General features: G+C 40.0%; 1 long non-coding RNA gene across 1 annotated transcript; it reads right to left on the minus strand.

The window, feature by feature from the left end:
- LOC126210485 (uncharacterized) lies at positions 1-23,550 on the minus strand. Its single transcript, XR_007540684.1, has 4 exons — positions 23,413-23,550; positions 17,091-17,153; positions 4,659-4,715; positions 1-813 (listed from the first exon to the last, which is right to left on the minus strand). It is a non-coding gene; the product is annotated as an uncharacterized LOC126210485 (long non-coding RNA).
- Positions 23,551-24,222: the final 672 nt, after the last annotated feature.

Raw genomic sequence — 24,222 nt, forward strand, 5'->3', positions numbered from 1 at the left:
AGTTTTTATTGCCGTTTCAAATATACCGGTCATTTTTGAAACACCGTGTATAAGCAGATATTAGACAGACAACAATTAGGATAGTAGCAGTTATCACTAATGGGACAAACACAGAAACAGTTTCACCTGTGAGACAACTTTGATACATTAGCTAGAATACAAAACAGCATAAAAAATTACAAAAATTCACTGTAATAGGAGAAAAAGTCATGTTACTGGCAATTTTCTTCTTCCAGTATTTTAGTTTTTCTTTTAGGGCCAGAATCTTTAAATTTTTAATCCTCAGCTCCTTCTTATGTTCAGCCTTCATTATGTGTAATTGGGCCTCCAGTAGTTCCACTCTCTTCTTGCACACATTTTCAATTACTGTTCCCGAACCTGATGGCCCCGGTTTTGCAGGCATCCTGTGACGATGCCATTTATTTTTCGGTGTGAAAATGTTTTCTTTGGGTGGATCAGGAGACTGCGAAACAGTCTGCAGCTGGGTGACAGCCACCAGAACATTCTTTGGTGTCTCTTTACTTTGTATTACGTCAGGTGTGTGGGAAGTGCTAGGTTGTGTGCACTCTGCTAACTCGACAACTGAAGCAGATGGCGTGTTCTCACTGCACAGCACTGCACTCTATGTTAACAACATCCACAGTCATGCTAAACTGTGCATCAGAATCGTACGCATTTGTTGGTTTTTTGGGTAGGCTTCCCCCCAACCTGTTTTATACACTTCCACTTCTTCTTCTGCAAGATCTTTCTGAAGTCTTCTTTTCATGTTTTCGTAACAGGTTTTCAGCCTGTCACAGGATCTTTTTGTCACACCTGAAATTAAATAAATGTTGTAGTTTGAAGTACCATAAATTAATTCTTATATTATTTACATTCATAAGTCCATTTTGCATTCTGAGACTCTTAACTTATAACTGCAATAAAAATCTAAGATCTATATATGGCTGCTGTTTACAAATCAGTTCATTAAAAAGAAAGTGATATAGGCATATATGAAGAATACGGCACAGGGCTAACTGAGAAATGTATGTTCACAATTTTCAACAAGAAAGCTCCTGTTAGTCACATAATATTTAATTAACAGTGGCACGGCATTGGATTTTAAATTTAAAACAAACAAAACAATTACAACCGTAAATGTACATAGCCGTATCATGTATTTCAGTGGTACGCCAATAACACTTTCAAATTTCAAACTAAAAGCCAGAGTGTGCCGTATCCTATGCTTACGATGAACCCAGAAAAGTTATTAACTTACCAGGAGTAGAATTACATTGCGCCTCCACATGGGACCACATTGCCTGTTTTCCTTTCAAGACCGGATGCATTTACACCCACCAGTTCAAGAAGTACACCTATCTCGTACTTCGAGAAATTCGGTGTTGTTCTTTTATTCTCCATTATTTTCCAAAAAAAGGAACAGATCGAAAATAGGTACCAAGGTACATATATACACTTCTGCTTGTCGACAGAAAACATAGCAGAGAGAGAATTTGACACCAGTGATTATTTGTGCAATTTGATGTTTACTAAAAATCTTTGTGTCGTCAGGGCAAGTTCCATTGCAATGTGCAGAGTTTACTGTGGTCAAATGCACGTTTGGCTGACAATGGTTTGCTGACCAGCGATTAACGTTGGTGCACTGCAGGAACATTTTAAATGTGATTTACTTTTAACCATGATTGCGGGACCTTGGTTATCATGCTTTTTAAGCGGGGTTGGTGCACTCGGCGCCCTCGGTAGCTGAATGGTCAGCATGATGGATTGTCAATCCTCTGGGCCCGGGTTCAATTCCTGGCTGGATTGGGGAATTTTCTCCATCCAGGGACTGGGTGTTGTGCTGTCCTCATCATCATCCTATCATCCTCATCGACTGTAGGTCACCGAAGTGGCGTCAAATTTAAAGACCGGCACCTGACGAACAGTCTGCCAGATGGGGACCCCAGCCATACGATTAAATAAAATGATCAATATGGCTGTAGCTGGTTGGCCACAGTTGTAAATATATTTCTAACAGTAAAAGATTATGTTCTATATGTGCTGATGTCACCAATCATTGAGTGAGTCATGCCTTCACATGCAAGTTACTGCATTATTTAGAAAGCGTGTGTTATCTAGCATATGAGTTAGAAGTTGTTTGCTAATTTTATTTCAGAAACTATAATTTTATTTCAGAAACTATAATTTTATTTCAGAAACCATCAGGCTGCAAAGGGTGGTAACGCATACTCAGTAGCATATGCCAATCTTGTCACAAAAATATGAGCCTTACACTGCTGTTTGGGCCTTCACCATACTGTCTTTAGAACCACAGTGAAACTCTTTAAAGATTTCTTATTCCTGTCTGTCTTCTAAGAATTATGATGTGTCATTGTCAACATGAGGGATGTTCAAGAAGTAATGCAACACTTTTTTTTTATGAAAGCAGGTTGGTTTTATTTAGGCTTCCAATAGACCATAGTATTCCCCACTGTTTTTGCTACAAAACCCTACTTTTCAATTTAATCTCCATTTAATGCAACAGCCTCACACTACTGCCTTACTGGAAGGGTCTGGATCCTGTATAGTACCACTCCACTGGTTGAAATTGGAGCCAACTTCTTGCTGCATCAATAACTTCCAAATCATCCACATACTGCTGCCCACAGAGTGCATCCTTAATTGGGGCAAACAGATAGAAGTCAGAAGGTGTGATACTCTGACTGTAGGGTAGATGAGGAAGAACAGTCCAATTAAATTTTGTGATCTCCTCTCGGGTGCACAGACTTTGTAATGCCTTGCATTGTAATGCAGAAGGGGAAGTTTATTTGCATTCTGAAGGTGTCCATGCAATGCAACATTGCAGGAGTCACAGCTGTGTGCACCCAGCTGGCACACGGAAGATCAGACAGGTTTACACGACTTTGCTGCAATGATGACAGGCACCTCACTCAACAACTGACTGTGCTTTTGTTCACTGCCAGGTCTCCACAGACATTCTGCAAGCACCCATGAACATCTGCGATGCTCTGCTTTTGCACCAAAAGAACCCCAATGGCAGCTTTCTGCTTGGAACACACCTCTGTCGCAGATGCCATTTTGAAGGCTACATACAGGGCCACCAACTATCAGAGCTTCATGAAGCAGGAATATTCCATGACGTCCCACAAATAAATTACACATTTTTTCAACCAAAACTGAATGCCCCTCATATTTTTTAATCAGTTGAGCACTGTTCCATTTATTAAAAATCAAGTGCGAAAGGCCGATGTGGCAAAGAAGTGCCTTAATAAACAAATGTTTCACTGATTAAGAAGAAAGATACCGCTTGAATTAAACTGAGTGATAAAATCATAATTGTTCTATCCTGAGAAATGAAGAAAGGACAGGGAACAAGCTGCACTTTGGACAAAACAAAGGCCTTTACAGTGTAGGAGCAGTCAGAAAGATTCAACTGATGAAAGACAGAGGAAAACAAGAAGGAAATAAAATGAAAATGAAACAGTGCCTCTAAGGTCAAATATCAACATTTTAAGTAAAAGATTTTAAAAAAAAATCCCAGGTAGATTTAAGGTTTTGTTGATCATTACGAGTTTTGGAATGGAGCCTTTTACCAAACATCATTAGCCATAGCCCAGGGTGTGAGTCGTTTTGTCACAGTGCACTCGTACAACCATTCAGGAATTAGGTGCATGATCCCAATGTACTAAAGGTGTTATGAGTAGCCCAACATTGCATTAGGTGGATATACATTTGTTTTGTCCAACTCCCCCAAGTGGAGGATCTACAGGCACTTCCGAAATTTCCATTACAAGCTTCTAGAACTTGTAGAGGGGACTGAGTACATAATAACTTAGAATAGGAACCCATGTTTGGAAATGTGATCCATCGATGCTACAGAGTGTCCGAGTGTTAAGTTATAGTCGCTGGTGCCTGTAAATGCATGTAAGTCTTTATGCAAAGTGATTCCATGATGATGTTACAAACTTTCTTGGACGATGGAGATGGATAAATGTATCAAGTTTAGGAACAGGGTCCCTGGTCCAGAAATGAACAAGTCAAAAATTACAAGTGAAAACTGTTTTGATAGCTCTGACAGTGGAATACATGTAACACAACTGTTGTTGTTAAGAATGTAGGGTACACAATTTTTAGAGGTGGTAATATAAACCAAAACAAGAAACAATGTCTAGTAAACATGGGCTCTAAAGTGCATACCTGAGGAGCAGTGAGTACTTGTTCATCTTCACTACTATGAAATGCATCTCCTTTATTGAACAAGTGCTCATTGCTCCTCAGGTATGGACTTTAGAGCCCACCTATAATTTCAATGCTCTGTACACTGACGAATAATGTTTCTGGATGTGGGTTCCTATTAAAAGTATTATGTACTCACTCCCCTCTACAAGTCCTAGACGTTTGTAATGGGAATTTCTGAACACCCCATATGAACTGTGTGTACAAACATTAATGCAGCTAACTGCATCCCAAGATCTTAAGTCTTACAATTGGTGACACATGATATCTTACTTTTTTCTGACTCAATTAATCTCTAGTCTCTCTCTCAGCACTGACACGATGTAGAAACTGATCGTCAGTGTAATACTATTAATTTAATTTAATTAAAAACTCTGTGCAAAATGCTAGCACTTACAGGCACAAATAACTGGTATACTTACAACATTTTCTTCTTTAATGCAGATCTGTTCAGTTTCTGGTTGCTGGTAGGTTAATATCTGCAGAGTAAGAAAACACAGTGGGTCCACACAGATTCATTTTGACAGAAAAAATTTTGTTAGTTACAAATTTCTGAACATAACACCCCATACTTTGAGGAAGCCCTACAACAACAGTCAGCTTTTCAATATGAGGCTAATACTATATAATGGTTTTCCATCTCCCTACAACACATCCAGTGAAGAAACTACTGTGCTGTTTAAACACTGAAATCCAAATTGCTGTATTTTATTTGTTATTGACTCCACATTTTGAAGAAGAATTGTTCTACTTAAATACACTCCAATTTTACATATCGTTGTTTGCATGATTAGAGAGAGAGTGTGTGTGTGTGTGTGTGTGTGTGTGTGTGTGTGTGTGTGTGTGTGTGTGTGTGTGTGTGTGTGTGTGTGTGTGTGTATATATATATATATATATATTGAAAATATGGGCTGGAATAAGAATGCCAATATGATTTAGGATGGTTGCTACTCACCACATAGCCACTGCCATCTCTGGGCACTGTGGCCTAACAATGCTAGTAGATGACAGTGGCCGTATGTGTGTGGGACTTTGTCCATGACTCACTCCACTATGCTTTCACTGGTCAGATCAAGTGACTTCGGCTTCCCATTACCATTCCCATTCAGGTGTACACTCTGCTTCACAAAAAATGCCCCATATTTGTGACTACATTTTGAGTTGTAATTTGTTTTATAATGTACATTAACATGACCATTTAACTGAGGGACAGAAAGGAGATCATAAATATATAACTTCACAGATATAAAAATATAACTGATGAGAGACAACAGTATTTAACAAAAGAATGACTTTTACTGTAAATACCAGCTACATTTACTCATCAAGAAGTGAGAAATGAAATCCAGCTCAAATTACACTGCCTGACAAAAAAAGTGAAGCACTCAGAACACATGGTCAGATGTCAATGTAACTTCGTACTCATACACACAATCAGTATGCATATAAATCAGTTGCAGTTCTCTGTGGCAGGTAGAACCTAATAGAGTATATAAGGCCGCATCAAACATTAGTGACAGAAGTGACCTACCAACAGCGCGACATCTGGATTTGTGACATTCCAGCTACAACCAACAGTGTCAGGCAACATCCCAAGTTGTCCTGTGTGCGAGCAACAAATTCCTGCTATAAGACAGGCTACTGGAGCTGACCAGCTGTTTCTATAAAATGATGCCCACAAACTGTAGAATATTGTAGCTTAAGAGTAAGGCAACAAAGTTAACTTCACTTATTAAAATAAAGCTATAAAGAAATGTATCTGTTAACCCATTGTGGAATATGGATAGTGGGCGGTCAAATATTTCCCAAGGAAAATCACCAAACAGACGTGTGTTTTGGGCAGTTATTTTATTTAGACAACCAGTTTCAGCATTTCAGTGACGACTTCTTCAGACCTCTATGCACTCCACGTACAGACAATCAAATATATCTATCCTTGCATACTGTGGTCATCAATATCTGAATCCTATGAATTCATCTTTTGAGTCTTTACTTTGAAGACTTGAAAACAAGTCTTTGAATGAAGTGAACACTCAAGAGACAAATTCATAGAATCCAGATATTGATGGCTCCAGTATTCAAGGTTCAATACATATGGTTGTACATGGAGTGCACAGGAGCCTGAAAATGGAATTACTGAGATGCCAGAACTGGTTGTCTAAATAAAATTACTATTCAAAACATGCAGCAGTTTGGCAATTTTCCTTAGTAAGTAAAGGAATGTTGAGCATAAAATTCATAATGGGAGGAATCTTCATGGAGAATTGCATAATTTATATCAGCTGCAAAGACCATGAGACAAATTCTTTGAATATACACGGATGAGCAGAAATACCTATGACTAGCTCATAAATGAATTAAAGAAGAGTGCTTCCTATGTGAACACAAGCTTTTAACAGCTGATAAATGCAATACTTTTCCCACAAAGTGTCTGTGGTATAGAAGTATCTGGCTAGTAATCTGAGTCATCGTGGGTTCCAGTTTCGGACCTGCCTACTTCTTATAATTTAACTGACTCATCTACAATCCTATCACCTGTTCTGTGCATTAAGTTTTATCTATACTTTTTACACTGCATCTCAAAGTTTATTTTTTAGGTACTGCCAAAGTAATTGATCTTTAGGCGTATATGCATCTATCCCGGGTATATCACACACATTAAATTCCTTATATAATACATTGACCAATCATGAAATTTTACTGATACTTTATTGTTAGGAACGTAATTCATCAGCAATCAATGTTAAAGTCAAGTGTTTCAATTAATATAAATAGTCTGCATACATAAATCATAAATTTTTTAAAAATGAAAGGTCAAACGTTTTGTGGTATGATTTCTGTAAAAGTATTAAATAAAAGAGATTAGAGAAACCAGCAACACATGTCATTTGCTGCACTCAATTTCAAGCACCATTCACAGGTGCCTCAAATGTTCCTCTAATCTTATTTTATTGCTTTTAAGCAAATCATTTCACAAAACATTTGACCAATTTCTTTTTCATTTATTTTAATTTTTATTTTTATTTCCAAGTTTTATTTAGAAAGCTTGATCTTACTGACACCACATTTGCCTTCCTAGCATCTTATGTTCCTGAAACATCCTAAATTTAGTATTTGATTTGAAGGAAGCATTTTTGACAGTTAAGTACCACATCCATGTATCATTTTATTTGTGAAATGGCTAGACCTTGAAGAGATGAACTTTTTGACACTTCATTTGCCTAGCTAGCAGTAGCTGTTCATGAAATATTCTAATTTTCCCTCAACTCACTAAGTTTTTTTTTTTTAATTACCCTTCAAGTAATTCAATATTTGTTTGCAAAACAAGGTCTCACGCTGGTCACTTTGATACCCCATTTGGCCATTTCCTGATCTCTGTTTGGCTGTGAAAATTTGGATAAAAACCCATTGAGTAATTTATAGGCATTCTTGTTTTAGCTCTGCTCAAACATCTGACCAAAATATTTCAAGTTTTAATCATATGACAAAACACATCCCCTTCGCTGTCGCACAAAACCTAGTTTCGATATCTCTAACTGTTTATGAGATACAACAATTTTTCGATGACAATGCGCAGGGAAAGAACTGGGCACACCACGTGCTGCCCATCCGGCAGATAGAATGAAAGGAGATATCAATTTGCTGTTGTGGTGTGCGTACTGTAAGACCTCCGGTACACACAACATCAGATTAGTTGACTCGTCGCTCTAACGAAGTAGGCGAGTGTCAGCAATCTGTCTCGTGGTCTTATCGTGGCGTGTTTATCTTCTGCCGTTAGGTCAGACGATAGAAATGCCACTTGCACGCTTAGAGTAGCAGATTGACGGTGACCAACTTTAAACAGAACTTGATTAATTTTCACACACATTTATTAAAATAATAACAAGCGTAGACATTACTTAACTTGATTCTGGATGCTATTTACAACTGACAATCTGTAGTTCCCTTGGTCTTGGTACGTTAATCTTATTCTCACATATCTCTGATACTTGACAAAAGTGTCTATACATTTATCTTCATGGCTATGTACAGGAATATGGTAATCTTATTAGGCGCAGACTGAAACTTGACTATAGACTGGTACAGACTAATGCAGACTGGTACAGACAGGTGCAGACAAATGCAGACTGATTAATCGGAGGTCTGTACACTCGTTATAATACCTCGCACGTTCAGGTATCACTGCGCGAGTGTGATCCGCGAGGAGAAAAGGTTCTACATTAGCAGCAATCTTATTGGCTGCATTACATATTAATACGCGGATCGGTGGAAGCAGAACTTCGTCTGTCTCTAAGGCAGTGCCATCTCGTAGTGCGGAGACGGATGAGCGCTGCGCCTGCGCTGTTGTGCTTAGCGGGACGTGCTCTAGTGGGAAAGTTGTGTACGCGCTGACTATGCGGAACTATGTACACAACATCTGTCAACTTTAAATACAATTTCAATTTGTTGGCTACATTTCACACAGTAAAATGAACTAAATGCACAGTCTACACAACGTGTTTTTACCTCTGCAAACGTTTAAAAATTTCACGCTGTCATTTACTTAGATTCATGCAGCACAGTAACTATGATGAATAACAAAACAACATTCAGTTCTTTTGCGAGTGAAGAAAATGAGCTGTAAGATTTGAAAGAATCACATTATTTCATCAGATTTCTTAAAAGTGGATGATAAGTATTCCATAGCATCCAATCTGGCACTTTGCCAAGGAGACTCAGAGCTGTCACTGTCCCTGTGACAAGATTCAGTCACGTTTGCATTAAAACAATGTGACTTGTAGCAGACAATTGGTAGTGCCACAGACATCACCAACCTAGGGTATTTCTGTAGCTGTACCGGCAGTCGTGCTTTGTCACCTGAAGTGGTCACATGCTGTCAATTTCTCTGTTGCTCACAGAGGACATAGACTAAAGGGCGTGAACAGTGTCAGATGTCAAGTGATCACTGTGAAGGACACACAGAAGTCACTTGCTCCTGAGAGAGCAAACTGTGAATTCTTCTCCAGAAGGCAACAGAAGATCATTTACATCTAAAAGTTGTAGGTAATATTGGTCTGCAGAGATCATGTCACACAATGATAGGAACAATTGGTGGGAGAGGAGTCGAGCGGATCAAATCAGGTTAAACTGAAATCCTGCTGTTCAGTAACTTGGTGGATAATGAGCACTGCTGTCAAAATGGCCTGCGACTCAAGCGACAGCATGCAACAAAGTCCAGCACAATCATGCTAGTGATGGGTGGTAATGTGTGCATGACAAAGGGGAGATAGGAACTGTAGTAGAAGACACAGATGGGCAACAAGAGAGAACGAAAATGGTTAAAGTACTTGATACGGCAATGAAGGACAGGTGACACAAGATATGTAGTTATGTGTATCATTCCAGAGGATTGATCCCTACATCTTTTTACTGACAAATGATACTCACAAAAAAGAATTATAAAATAAGATGTTGTAGGAAAATGTACAGATATTGTGTGGAATTGTGATTTTGATTTGCACACACTGAACTCTATCAAAGGATGACGCACGTCTTCAATATGGGATTGCAACTGCAGCAACTTCACGAGAGGAGATGCATGCTTGGACACAGAAACAATTACTTTGTGGAGTGCCGGTCTGCCTTAGATATGTGCTGCATTCTAAATCACAGAGACAAACAACTAAAGCTTGTACAGCAAAACAGACTTTTAATTAACGTTTTGTCATTCTTGCTGATCACGATTCTTAGTTCAGCTATGTTCTACTGAAACAAAATCGTATTGTAAATGAGTTTATGTATTATATACTTTTTTTAAGGTAATATTCTTGTTATTAATACTACTGAAATCTCCAAAATTATTAAGTAGATATTAGAACTGTGCTGCAATCATTCTTAACAGCAACACAAGAACAGATGGATCCTAAGTATAAGAATGGAAAAGATACCATGGTCAGTAATAAAGGGTGAAGATGGGATAAATTAATATTGAATGTTACAGCTTAAGTAATAGGATAAAGGAAGCCATGTGGCTGTGTGAATAATAAAATGGATTGTCCTTGTTGAAATATAATTAACAGAAAGATTAAATGTATGTAGTGTAACAGGTTGTTCCACCTATTCCTCATAATCACATGAAAGATGTTCACATATATATAAAAAAACCTTGTTTAGATATTTAGCATGTAGAGAATTTTTACTGTGCACATGAAGGGTTTGTCAATGTTCAGAACCGGAACAAGACACGTGAGCCCAAAACATCGCCGAGGCACATCATCAACTGAGCACCTCAACCAACTGTGAAAGGGTCGCTTATGCAGAGAGCAAGAGGAGCTGCCTACAAGGACAACACCACAAAACAGCTAAAAGAAGCTGAGGAGAAATGTCGTTCTCTTAAGTTCTTTTCTGAGATTCACTTCAAATATGTTGTTTTGAGTAATGAGAGATTTGTCACCTAACTTTGTTAAAGTTAGATACGAGAACAGCCAAATACAGAATAGTTCCCTAAAAAGACAGTTATGTCATTCTGTAGCAAGTTGGTGTAGATGTGAGCTCTCTTACAGTCCTCGACACTCTTCAGACGGCGAAGAAGTTTTAGATTAGATTAGATTAGATTAGTTTTTCGTTCCATAGATCCGTGTTGAGGAGATCCTCATGGATGTGGAACATGTAACTTTTTTTTTTTAAGCTGAAATAACAATACCAATAGTACGAATATATACAATACATCATTTGTTTCTATTAAAAAATTCTTCAATGGAGTAGAAGGAGTTGGCCACTAGTAAGTCTTTCAGGCTCCTTTTAAACTGATCTTTATTTGTAACTAAATTTTTTATGTTTGCTGGCAAATTATTGAAGATGAGTGTTCCTGAGTAGTGAACCCCTTTTTGAACTAAAGTAAGTGCTTTTAAGTCCTTGTGCAGATCATGTTTGTTCCTGGTATTGTATGTATGAACTGAGCTGTTTGTTGAAAAAAAGAGATATATTATTTAGGACAAATTTCATCAAGGAGTAAATATACTGAGAGGCAGTAGTTAGTATACCCAGTTCTTTGAAGAGGTTTCTACAAGATGTCCGTGAATTTACTCCACAAATAATACGTAGTACATGCTTTTGGAATCTGAAAACTTTTGTTTGACTTTAAGAGTTACCACAAAATATTATATCATATGACATTATGGAATGAAAGTAGGCAAAGTATGCAAGCTTTTTCACTTTTATGTTGCCTATGTCTGCTAACACTTGAATTGCAAATACAGACTTGTTAAAGCGTTTCTGCAGTTCTGTGGAGTGCTCCTCCCAACTGAATTTATTACCAAGTTGTAATCCAAGGAATTTAAGACTGTCAACCTCTTCTATCTGCTCTTCTTCGTACTTTATGCATATGCTGGGTGGAAACCTCTTACAGGTTCTGAATTGCATATAGTGAGTCTTTTCGAAGTTTAATGTCAGTGAGTTGACTTTAAACCATTTATTAATATCCATGAAAATATCATTAGCAGATCTTTCTAGAACTACACACAACAAACTATTTATTGCAATACTTGTCTCATCTGCAAACAAAACGAACTCTGATTCTGGCAGTGTAACTGATGAGAGATCATTAATGTATACAAGAAAAAGCAATGGCCCTAAGATGGATCCTTGTGGGACACCACATGTAATTTCTTCCCATTCTGATGATGATTGATGACTTAATTCACTAGTCCCTTGCACTGACACCCTTTGTTTCCTGTTAGTGAGGTATGACTTGAACCATTTTGCAGCACTGCCCGTGACACCATAGAATTCTAATTTATTTAAAAGGATGTTGTGGTTTACACAATCGAATGCCTTTGACAAATCACAGAAAATACCTGCTGCTTGTAACTTGTTATTTAATGAATTAAGTACATTTTCACTGTAGGTGTAAATAGCCTTTTCGATATCAGAACCCTTCAGAAATCCAAACTGTGTTCTTGATAATATGTTATTTGTGGTCAGATGGTTGAGAAGTTGCCTGTACATTACTTTTTCTAAAATTTTTGAGAATTCTGGCAAAAGTGAAATCGGTCCAAAGCTACAAGTCATGGCACTGCTTAGCAGGTCCATTGCATCAAGAACACACAAGAAGGCAACTGTAGATCTTAAATAAGGTAGAAGTGCTCATGAACAACATCTGAGTGACAGACCGTGAGTGACGTTGTTAGTTCAGTTCCACCATCCGAAGCCATCTCTCTCTCTCTCTCTCTCTCTCTCTCTCTCTCTCTCTCTCTGTGTGTGTGTGTGTGTGTGTGTGTGTGTGTGTGTGTGGTTTTTTTTATGTAAGGCCAAAAAAATCATCAATACTATATGAATAAAACCAGAATCACAAACTGAGAGAATAGCTTAGAACAAGCTTGTCATGTTAATAGTAATGCTGGCAATCAGAAAGCTCCAGATACATAAACACAACTGGCCAAGGGATGCAAGCTCATTTTCCTCCCACCCTACACACCGCAAGGGTATCTCGCCAGCTAACAGGGCATCTGCCTCGCTCACCATGTGGCCACGAAACCGTGCAATTCTAGATGGCCAAATCTGGCGCATTCATCTTGGTATCTTTGTCTGAATCCAATGACGATACTAATTTTCTCATTCAGAAATACACGGTCCAGTCACCTTAATGTGATCATCGCTATGTTCAAAGTCAATGTGCAATAACCACTCACTGATGCCAGCACTATCAGGGGAGGGTGTATAGTGCATGTCAGAGGGGGGATGACAAATGGTGAGGGGGATGCAGAAAACAGTCACAATGCGGAAACGGAGTAGTTTATCTGATGTCCTAAAGGGCGTGATCATTGGCTTTCACGACAAGGGTGAAACATTTACAAAATGGATAAATCTGTAAACTGTTTGCATGCTGCCATGGTTAAAGAATACCGTGCATGGCAAAATGGCGCTATCCGATGCCGGTGCCAAGACAACTGTGGTGCACCACAGACCACAGATGACAGATGACAAGGGCCAACAATAGCTGCAGAGATGTGTATTAGCAAATACGAGGGCTATCCACAAAGTACATTACGTTTTCGTTTGTGTCCGTTACGGGCGGGGCTAGCGCGGCCATCTTGGTGTCATGGCATTCCGCCGCTCAGTCGGCATCCTGCCATGCTAGTGAGAGGTTCGTGCTGTACTCCGTTGAGATACTGTGACAGTTTGAAACATCAGCGTTAATTGAAAATGCCGCGAAGTGCGTGCTTTAATAAGGTTTCTGACTGCAAAAAACTGTACACCGATAAAATCTATTGGCAGCTTTGTGAAGTGTATGGGGGCAACATAATCACTGAAGATGGAGTGCGTCAATGGGTCATAAAATTTAAAAATGGCCGAACCAACGTTCACGACGAAGAGCGAAGTGGAAGACCCAGCATAGTGACTGCCGAACTTGTCGAAAAAGTCGATGACGCGGTCCATGAAAACCGTAATTTCACAATAACGGAACTCTCTATGAGTTTTCCACAAATTTCACGAATTTTGTTGCACGAAATCATTACCGAAAAGCTTGGTTACCACAAGTTTTGTGCAAGATGGTTACCAAAAATCTTGACCGAGATTCACAAAAATCAGCGAATGGCTGCAGCGTTAACGTTTTTGGACGCTTACGAGAAAGATGGCGACTCATTACTCGATCGCATCGTTACTGGTGACGAAACATGGGTTAAGCATGTGAACTGGAAGACAAAATTGCAGTCAATGCAGTGGGGGCACACAAATTCCCCCCAAAAGTCCAAGAAATTCATGCAGACAATGTCGGCAAGGAAGGTGATGGCGACTGTCTTTTGGGACAGAAAATGTGTGATTTTTGTGGATTTCCTGGAAAGAGGCACTACAATAAACTCTCAAAGGTATTGCCAAACTCTGCACAACCTCAGAAGAGCAATATAAAACAACCGCAGGGGAAAGTTGAGCTCAAAGATCTTGCTGATTCACGACAATGCCCGGGCCCACACAGCAAATGCCACTCGTGAAATTCTCGAATCTTTTAAGTGGGAGTTGTTTCCTCATCCGCCGTACAGTCCCGACCTGGCACTTTGTTACAGGAAATGTTCAAAATGTCCTCGGTTAGCGAGGATACATGCATCCACCCTCCGTCGCAAGGAATCCCTGATGCGCTGATGCAGCCCTGGAGAATGGTGTATTGTATCACAGCCATCCACAATACGAGCACGAATAGTCTCTACATTTGGTACCGGGGTTGTGTAGACAAGAGCTTTCAAATGTCCCCATAAATTAAAGTCAAGAGGATTGAGGTCAGGAGAGTGTGGAGACCACGGAATTGGTCCGCCTCTACCAATCCATCGGTCACCGAATCTGTTGTTGAGAAGCGTACGAACACTTCGACTGAAATGTGCAGGAGCTCCATTGCTCATGAACCACACGTTGTGTCGTACTTGTAAAGGCACACGTTCTAGCAGCACAGGTAGAGTATCTCGTATGAAATCATGATAACGTGCTCCATTGAGCGTAGGTGGAAGAACAAACTAAAATGAGCTGTAACATGGAAATTAAGCGTTTCCGGACACACGTCCACATAACATCTTTTCTTTATTTGTGTGTGAGGAATGTTTCCTGAAAGTTTGGCCGTACCTTTTTGTAACACCCTGTATAATAAAAAAAAATTCCAATACTTTATTTAATTCCAAAACGTAATGTACTTTGTGGATAGCCCTCGTAGATGTGCAACTGCTGAGTGACTGACCACCCAGAGTAACCAAGGGGCTAACAACAGTGTGTGCTCAACAACGGTTCAGCGAACATTGCTGTGTATGGACCTCTGCAGCAGATGCCTGGGTCGTGCATCCATGCTGACTGCTGTCCATTGCAAACAGAGGCTGAAATTTACGTTCCAGTACAGCAACTGGACATCCACTGAGTGGCAGCATGTGGCCTTTTCAGATGAATCATATTCCATGCTCCAATGGACTGATGCTCATTGGCATGTATGGGCCTGCAACAAATGTTGTCAGGTCTCCGGCCAGAGGAAGAAGAATTATGGTCTGCGAAATGTTTTCATGGCATACCCTGGGTGATCTCATCATTCTGGAAGGCACAATGGATCAACACAAGTATGCACCTGTCCTTAGGGACCATGTGCACCTCTGCATGCAGTTTCCCCCCTCCCCTCAGCAAGATGCCATCTACCAGCTGGACAATGTAATGTGTCACATAGATCGCAGTGTACGTGCATGGTTTGAAGACCACCAAACTCCCCGGTTTTGAACATAGTCAAGAATCTGTGTGACCACTTTGATCAGGCTGTTCGTGACATGGATCCTCAACTGAGAAACCTAGCAGAGATGGCACAGCAATGGAATCGGTGTGGCTCGACAGCCCTGTCACTACCTATCAGAACTGCACTGATTATCTTCCTCCACGTCTGCACTCCAAAAGGAGGCTCTCCCTGTGTGCGTATGCACGTGTACACACACACACTCGCAAACTTATCCGGACACAATTCCCATAATTATCAATGAGTAGATTTGTCGTTAGTACACTTTACATAAGCGTCTGTTTCTGCCTATATTGTGTAACACAACTTGTGCAACATCTCTGAAGAATCGGAAATACGGAAGCATCCGATCCCGCCCGTCTGCTTTGACCCATGACGTTACAAATATGGCGGAAACGACCATAAACCACGATTCCGATATGGCGCATATAAAGTCGGTACGTACACATTATGAGGACGAAAATACATCGAAAAACAAACACACACACACTTTCTACAAAAAGACTAATGACACCAACGGGACAAGCGCGGGAAATGGTGTTTTTGGTTGGGAGCAAACTAAATATAAACAAATTTAGACACCCACCCCATACAAAACCACACAAAACGACGAAAAAAAACATCACAAAACTCCCCAAATACCACTAAACACAATATCATCTGGAATCGGACACTTCCCTTGACCTATATAGCTCAACAGCAGCTCCCGATCCCATAAATTAGGATCAAACATTTCCCTTGGCCTATATAGCTCAAAAACATCTCCCACTACCAATATCAACATAATCAGCCACACATTGGGATTGAACACTTTCCTTGACCTGCGCACTGTTAATTTTATCCGTCATATCCATTTCTGAACAAAAACAACAACCGATTAATTTTACTAAAATTACCACACGATGTACAGCGAACAACACTAAATTAACCTTCACACAAAATCGTTAACTCACTGAAATGAATTCCACTACAAACACAGCCGACACTCGAACAATTCTGGATAATGAGCAAAAGCAAACTGAGCCCATTACTCCACACAAACGAAAACCCTGAACATACCACCAGAGAGCACAACAAACCACAACACTACGACATCTACAAACACGCCACACTCACAAACCTAACTCCTCGCCGTTATGACATCACACACGACAACACCCTTACGTCACGGGTCAAAGCCGACGCGTGCGATCGGACGCTTCTGTCGACCCGAAGAATCTACTTAATGGGATTTACTGAACATAACATGTGAATAAAATCAATTAAACTGAGTCACTGATACTTCTGTCTTTCTACTTAGCCTCAGATCAACCCGCAAACTCACCTCAAAGAAGCTTATGTACATAGCATTCCTGTGTGTAGTCATATTTCACCAACTAATATTTCTACCAAATTCTTCCCATAAATAACAGAGCTACTAAGAATTAGCCTGTCGTTCTTGTGTGGCTGTTCCATGTGAATAAAGTGGCTCACAACTTATCAATTTGATTATTTTCTTTGTGACACATAAGCTCTACAAACAGATACTAGTTTTTATTGGAGTGGATTTTTTTTTCCATTTGTCATAATTGTTGTACAAAAAGAAAAAGCTGCAATGAGTATTTTGATTACTATCACTTACTGGTTCTTCTTTGCTGTCTATTACACTGCACAGTGAGACTGCCTCTTTCTCCCCTGTGGATTCCTGCAAGGAGAGAACACACCAGAAAATTTAGCAAAAGCAGAGGGAAGACCAAAAGTCAGCAGAAAGGATAGTCACTCACTCACATTCTCTCTCACTTATTCATGCTCACACTGTGTTCCATAAATTTCGCCATGAAGGAGAGTCTTCCGGGTTATGGAACGAGTCAAGTTGCACATTAAGAGGCAGAAGAAGCTACTGCTGTCTACTTCTGTAAAGTGTACTTACAACTTCTCACTAATCATATCTTCTGAAACTGGTATTTGAAGTAATTACTTACAGATTATTTTACATAACTTCATCACCCTTCTCCCATGAACCATGGACCTTGCATTGGTGGGGAGGCTTGTGCACCTCAGCGATACAGATAGCCGTACCGTAGATGCAACCACAACAGAGTGGTTATCTGTTGAGAGGCCAGACAAACGTGTGGTTCCTGAAGAGGGGCAGCAGCCTTTTCAGTAGTTGCAGGGGCAACAGTCTGGATGACTGACTGATCTGGCCTTGTAACATTGTTGACAGTTGAATGGAATGGACAGTGTCTTGAAAGGAGGATATAAGATGAACATCAACAAAAGTAAACTGAGGATAATGGAATGTAGTCGAATTAAATCAGGTGATACTGAGGGAATTAGATTAGGACATGAGACACTTAACGTAGTAGACGAGTTTTGCTATTTGGGAAGCCAAATAACTGATGATGGTCAAAGCAGAGGGGACATAAAATGCAGATTGGCAATGGCAAGGAAAGCATTTCTGAAGATGAGAAATTTGTTAACACTGAGTAGAGATTTAAGTGTCAGGAAGTCTCTTCTGAAAGTGTTTGTATCTAGTGTAGCCATGTATGGAAGTGAAACATGGACGATAAATAGTTTAGACAAGAAGAAAACAGAACCTTTCGAAATGTGGTGCTACAGAAGGATGCTGAAGATTAGATGGATAGAGCATGTAAGTAACGAGAAGGTACTGAATAGAACTGGGGAGAAGAGGAATTTGTGGCACAACTTGACTAGAAGAAGGGATCGGTTGGTAGGACACATTCTGAGGCATCAAGGGATCCTCAGTTTATTATTTGAGGGAAGTGCAGAGGATACAAATCATAGAGGGAGACCAAGGCATGAATATACTAAACAGATTCAGAAGGATGTCGTTTGCAGTAGTCACTTGGAGATGAATAAGCTTGCATAGGATAGAGGATAGAGTAGCATGGAGGGCTGCATCAAATCAGTCTCTACACTGAAGACCACAACAACAACAACAACAACAACAACACTACTACATACTCAAATGCTTAAGTATGTGAGGTGAAAGTACTTAGCATGACTGTGATGTGCCATGTTGTTCTTTTGTGATGGCAAGCACTGCACTGGCAGACAAATGCCTTGGAATCCGTCTCAATATTTGGACAAATAATTGCCATTTCCATTAGTTGTACTTTAACCCTAAATTCTGGAGAGAAGCCATACTGAAAGGAAATTGCCTGGTGGGGGAAATCTGCTGTAACAAACAATTGTGCTTGTGATGTGGATACATTGCGGTACCGCACTACTTTGAGACTGGTGTTTGAACATGTGGGAGCTGTAAACATTACAATGCTGTGAGGAACACCTTCGGTTAGTGGTCTCCTTCCTGAGTGACATCTAAATGCTAAGAAGTCAAGTGCCTTCACAATGGCATTAATATGAGACAGATCATTTGTTGATCCATTCTGTTCACCATCATTTTGAATATCTGAAGTGAACTGTGTGATGAAGAGCCCGCAAATGTTGTGGTTATGTCACATCTGGCCTCTAATGGAAGGTGAATACGAATGGTTTATGGTCAGTATTAATCATGAAATACCTACCTTCATGCATGTACCAGTACTTTTTGATGCGAGCCACAGGACTTTTGTAGCTTGCTGTGACACACTGACCAATCTGTTTGCAATGGTGACAATGTTTCAGTGAGGGATTGCCACTCGTGTCACATACAGATCCAATGGCAGTCAATGATGTGCCTATCAAAACAGAGAGAGGTGTGTCTGGAGGAGGATGAACTAATAACGCAGCCTCAGCAACAGTACAGCCTTTTAGATATGCACTGAGATGTGCTCCCAAGAAGGCACAATTGCACATAAATCACCGATAAAAATTTATCAAGCACCAGAAACAGCATAATTCATGTGTTGTTGTTGGTTGTGTACAGATTCCACTTGGGTGTTGGCCATTTGAAGTTTAATGACACAAATATTATTTTATGGATTTGAACTTTTAATTAAAATGAACATCACAAAGACAAAACGACATAAGATTATGTGGTTTTTTGGTTTTTGGACAGATGATCAATACCTACTGACTCTCTTTACCAAGTCAGAATTAATGACATGACCAAGGCATGTAAGCTTGATGCAAGCAAATGTTATTACCACCATCTCAAATGTCTGGTGAAATCAATAAATATTATGTCACTTTCCTCATTTCTATATCACTGATACTCCATTTCAGGTATCACAAACTGGGTACTATTAACTAAAATTTGCATTAAGGAAGCTTTATATTCCGAGATTTATATTCTATCACGCATGTGAGGAAGAGAGTGAGTTCGTGTCTGTGTGTGCACAGGAGCAAGGGAACAGATTGATGCAGGGGAGGAACAAGGAACAAATAGAAAGTGCAAAACAGATGATTTAAAAACACAAAAATGTATCTAAAACAGAACTATGTTGTTTCCTTTTATGTTACCGGAGAGAGAAAAAAGATGCAAGACAAGGATGTTAAGAGAATAAAGAATTTGTAATGAAACAGGGAATTCAAAAGAGAATTATTTAACAAGTTTTGAGAAGAATGACGGATAAAGAAACGAAATTAAGAGGGAGGGAGGTTTAATACACATATGACTTATTGCCTGGAAATACATAACATTATGGTACGACACACATAGCACGATGTTTCCGGAATGAGATTTTCACTCTGCAGCGGAGTGTGCGCTGATATGAAACTTCCTGGCAGATTAAAACTGTGTGCCCGACCGAGACTCGAACTCGGGACCTTTGCCTTTCGCCAGCAAGTGCTCTACCAGCTTAGCTACCGAAGCACAACTCACGGCCGGTACTCACAGCTTTACTTCTGCCAGTATCTCATCTCCTACCTTCCAAACTTTACAGAAGTTCTCCTGCGAACCTTGCAGAACTAGCACTCCTGAAAGAAAGGATACTGCAGAGACATGGCTTAGCCACAGCCTGGGGGATGTCCTTTCTTTCAGGAGTGCTAGTTCTGCAAGGTTCGCAGGAGAACTTCTGTAAAGTTTGGAAGGTAGGAGACGAGATACTGGCAGAAGTAAAGCTGTGAGTACCGGGTGTGAGTCGTGCTTCGGTAGCTCAGATGGTAGCGCACTTGCCCGCGAAAGGCAAAGGTCCCGAGTTCGAGTCTCGGTCGGGCACACAGATTTAATCTGCCAGGAAGTTTCATATCAGCGCACACTCCACTGCAGAGTGAAAATCTCATTCTGGAAACATCCCCCAGGCTGTGGCTAAGCCATGTCTCCGCAGTAACCTTTCTTTCAGGAGTGCTAGTTCTGCAAGGTTCGCAGGAGAACTTCTGTAAAGTTTGGAAGGTAGGAGACGAGCTACTGGCAGAAGTAAAGCTGTGAGTACCGGGTTTGAGTCGTGCTTCGGTAGCTCAGATGATAGAGCACTTGCCCGCGAAAGGCAAAGGTCCCGAGTTCGAGTCTCGGTCGGGCACACAGTTTTAATCTGCCAGGAAGTTTCACACATAGCACGGTTGGGGGTGGGAGGGGGGGGGAGGAGCAGGAAATTATAAGTCTACAAAAGAAAAATAATAATATTATTGAATTATATTGGTATTAAAACCACTGTTTTGGTGGGTGCTATGCCGATCGGTGTGCTCTGATTCCTAAGGTTTTAGGAAACAACTCAAAGGAGTGGGGGAGGGGGGGGGAGGGAGCAAAAACACCTGTGAGGTTAACAGTCTCCAAGGGTGACAGTGGAAGCTCGAGAAAATCTGAGGCACAAATTTCAACAAATCTTGACATACCGTACATCACAATTATCACCCTTTGACTGTGATTGCTAGCAGATAATTTGTACAGTTGTATATTTGAAATTTCTGAATACTGAGATATAGTTTAGTTACAGTATCTATTAATATTCACTCACAAATTATTAACAGTTAATTTCCCAATTACATAAGACAACAGTTTATTTATGTTTAACAGTAGGATTTTCAGCCCCATTGTTTTAAAATTATTCAGTCTCCAGAAAAATCAAAACTTTTTCTGCTAAAAACATATCCGTTCCTTATAAATTTTGTGTAAGAAACAAGTGACGTTTACTGCTGTGGGTCCACCAAGCTTCGCCCAAAAATAACTGCAGGCACAAAATTGTTGAAAAATTTTTACCCAGTTTTGAAATGATGCCTGGAAATGATGAATAGTATGGTGCCAAATTTTAAAGGGGTGTCTAGTTCCAATTTTAAGTAATCATAAGCTTTGCCAAAATTAGAATAGAGCTTGGATGAAAACTTTTAGCCCTCCATTGAGTGTGTCGTCAAACTGGTTTGTTTTCTATCTTGAGATAAAAGTTTGCACAGCTTAGTGCAGTATATAGGGAACATCTGTGCAAAATTTCTATCAGTTTCAACTGGGTCAGATGGTAATCACAGGTCTGTTAGGTGTTGATGACACATGTAGTCTTCCAATGCTGATAAGCATATATTAGATTTAAAACACTGTTGTCATGTGAACCACATTAAATAATTATTTAAATGTCACATGACATTCGTTCATAGTTAGTACCGCTTATTACAAAGTCTGTGTCATCCAAAAGCTGTGGCTGGTTAGACAACTTCAAAAGTAAGAAAACTGATGAATCACAATTATCGGTATGTACAGTATTATTACAAACAGTTTAAGCATTTTACTATAAATACATTTCATCTACCATCAAAATTTTACGAACTATGACTGATTTATTAGTTTTGGTGGAAGTTCGGTAAATCCATTTACTTTCCACACTCAAGTGGAATATTGCGGACGTCGTTCTGCTTATTTATTTATTTCCTTGAATCTATCCTGTGGCAAGACCTGCACTTCCACGGATGTGACCATTCTTTGAGCTGTAGATTCAGAAAGCCGTCTTGCTGTCTTGGACAGTCGACTGCTTGGTACGGATGTTGTGTTCGTGTAATCATGCGTTTTACTTAAGGAATCTAAATTCTTCTTAACATAATGGAGGCACAAATATACATAATAGCTGTAAACAGTCATTTTCAATTTTGTGACTCACGGCATTCATAAATTATTCTCAAGTAGCCGCAGTTAAAATTGTCCGTTTAATCTCCAACCGAAAGCGGGGCTGGACGGCGTGTCATGACACTTGTGCAGATGACAATTTCACATAATCGTGAAGAAATATGTACTGTCCGACGATGAAGATTGCACACAACTCATTCCTCAGTTATTATCATGTACTCACCATATCTAGCTCGAATTGTTTTGAAACGTTACCGAAGTGCAACTATTAAAAAAATGCGATTCGTAATTTCTAACTTTCTTAACCTTGTAAACATCATCATAATCATCAACAGCAAACACAGTATGAACTAGTTTTTTGGGCCTTGGGGATGCCAACCAGCTGCTGTCAGTGAATTTTTGAGTATTTGCTATAGTGGCGGTGCGCTGTTAAAATCTGTCTAAAATCATGTTTTTTTTTTCCAAAATGATTCTTGTGCATATTCACTGTCACTATGCAATATTGAACAGACAGTAAATAGTATTACGTTCCATAACAACATTTAACTTTTGTTATATGTTGGTCCATCTCCAGGATAATCGCTGAAAAACAAACACCTACTGCTGGGTGTATCGACGTTTTAACGATATCGTTTCAGTGTTCTCAGAGTGCCGAACTGCCGCTTTATCGGTACTCTGTTTTTTTTTCTCTTTATTGTTATTTTAAACACCTTGTACAAAGGTGGGCTGTCAACAGCATAGTACGCTGCTCTTCACCTTTTTGTTTTCTTCTTTATTGATTTTCAATTCCCCCCCCCCCCCCCCTCCTACCGAAGGGGGCGGGCTGGAAGCAGCTTAGTACGCTGCTCTACAGCCTACAGACTTTTTTTAAAAAACGGGAGAAGAAAAGAAACAAGAAAAACAGGCGATAAAACGGTGACAAAGTGTAAAACGGCGGAAAAATGCCGAAAGTTAAAACAGAAAGCAAAAGGGGTTGGCATGTTAATAAAATACACAGGACTGAGACAAGTACCATAGTAGACACACAATCAAAAAACATGGCGACAGTCTGGTTTCTGCTCGCAAGAGATAAAAATCACACCCAGCAACAGTATGATGGCCGTTCGCAACACTCCCCAAAAGACACAACACAGCACACTCACTGTAAAAACACTCACTGTAAAACACTGCACGAAAATGGCGGCACAAAGATGACACTCCCGAGCCAAAGGCAGTTGGCGAAGGGGGGGGGGGGGGACCTGGAGGAGGGGGGAAAAAAACAAGGAGGGAGGAGAGGAAAAAACAAACGAAAGGGGGAGGGGGGGGACAAAGGATGGAGAGGACTATGTTGTTGTTGTGGTCTTCAGTCCTGAGACTGGTTTGATGCAGCTCTCCATGGTACTCTATCCTGTGCAAGCTTCTTCATCTCCCAGTACCTACTGCGGCCTACATCCTTCTGAATCTGCTTAGTGTATTCATCTCTTGGTCTCCCTCTACGATTTTTACCCTCCACGCTGCCCTCCAATGCTAAATTTCTGATCCCTTGATGCCTCAAAACATGTCCTACCAACCGATCCCTTCTTCTAGTCAAGTTGTGCCACAAACTTCTCTTCTCTCCAATCCTATTCAATACCTCCTCATTAGTTACGTGATCTACCCACCTTATCTTCAGCATTCTTCGGTAGCACCACATTTCGAAAGCTTCTATTCTCTTCTTGTCCAAACTAGTTATCGTCCATGTCTCACTTCCATACATGGCTACACTCCATACAAATACTTTCAGAAACGACTTCCTGACACCTAAATCTATACTCGATGTTAACAAATTTCTCTTCTTGAGAAA

This window comes from Schistocerca nitens, chromosome 10 (assembly GCF_023898315.1).
Source record: "Schistocerca nitens isolate TAMUIC-IGC-003100 chromosome 10, iqSchNite1.1, whole genome shotgun sequence".
NCBI classification, from domain to species: domain Eukaryota; kingdom Metazoa; phylum Arthropoda; class Insecta; order Orthoptera; family Acrididae; genus Schistocerca; species Schistocerca nitens.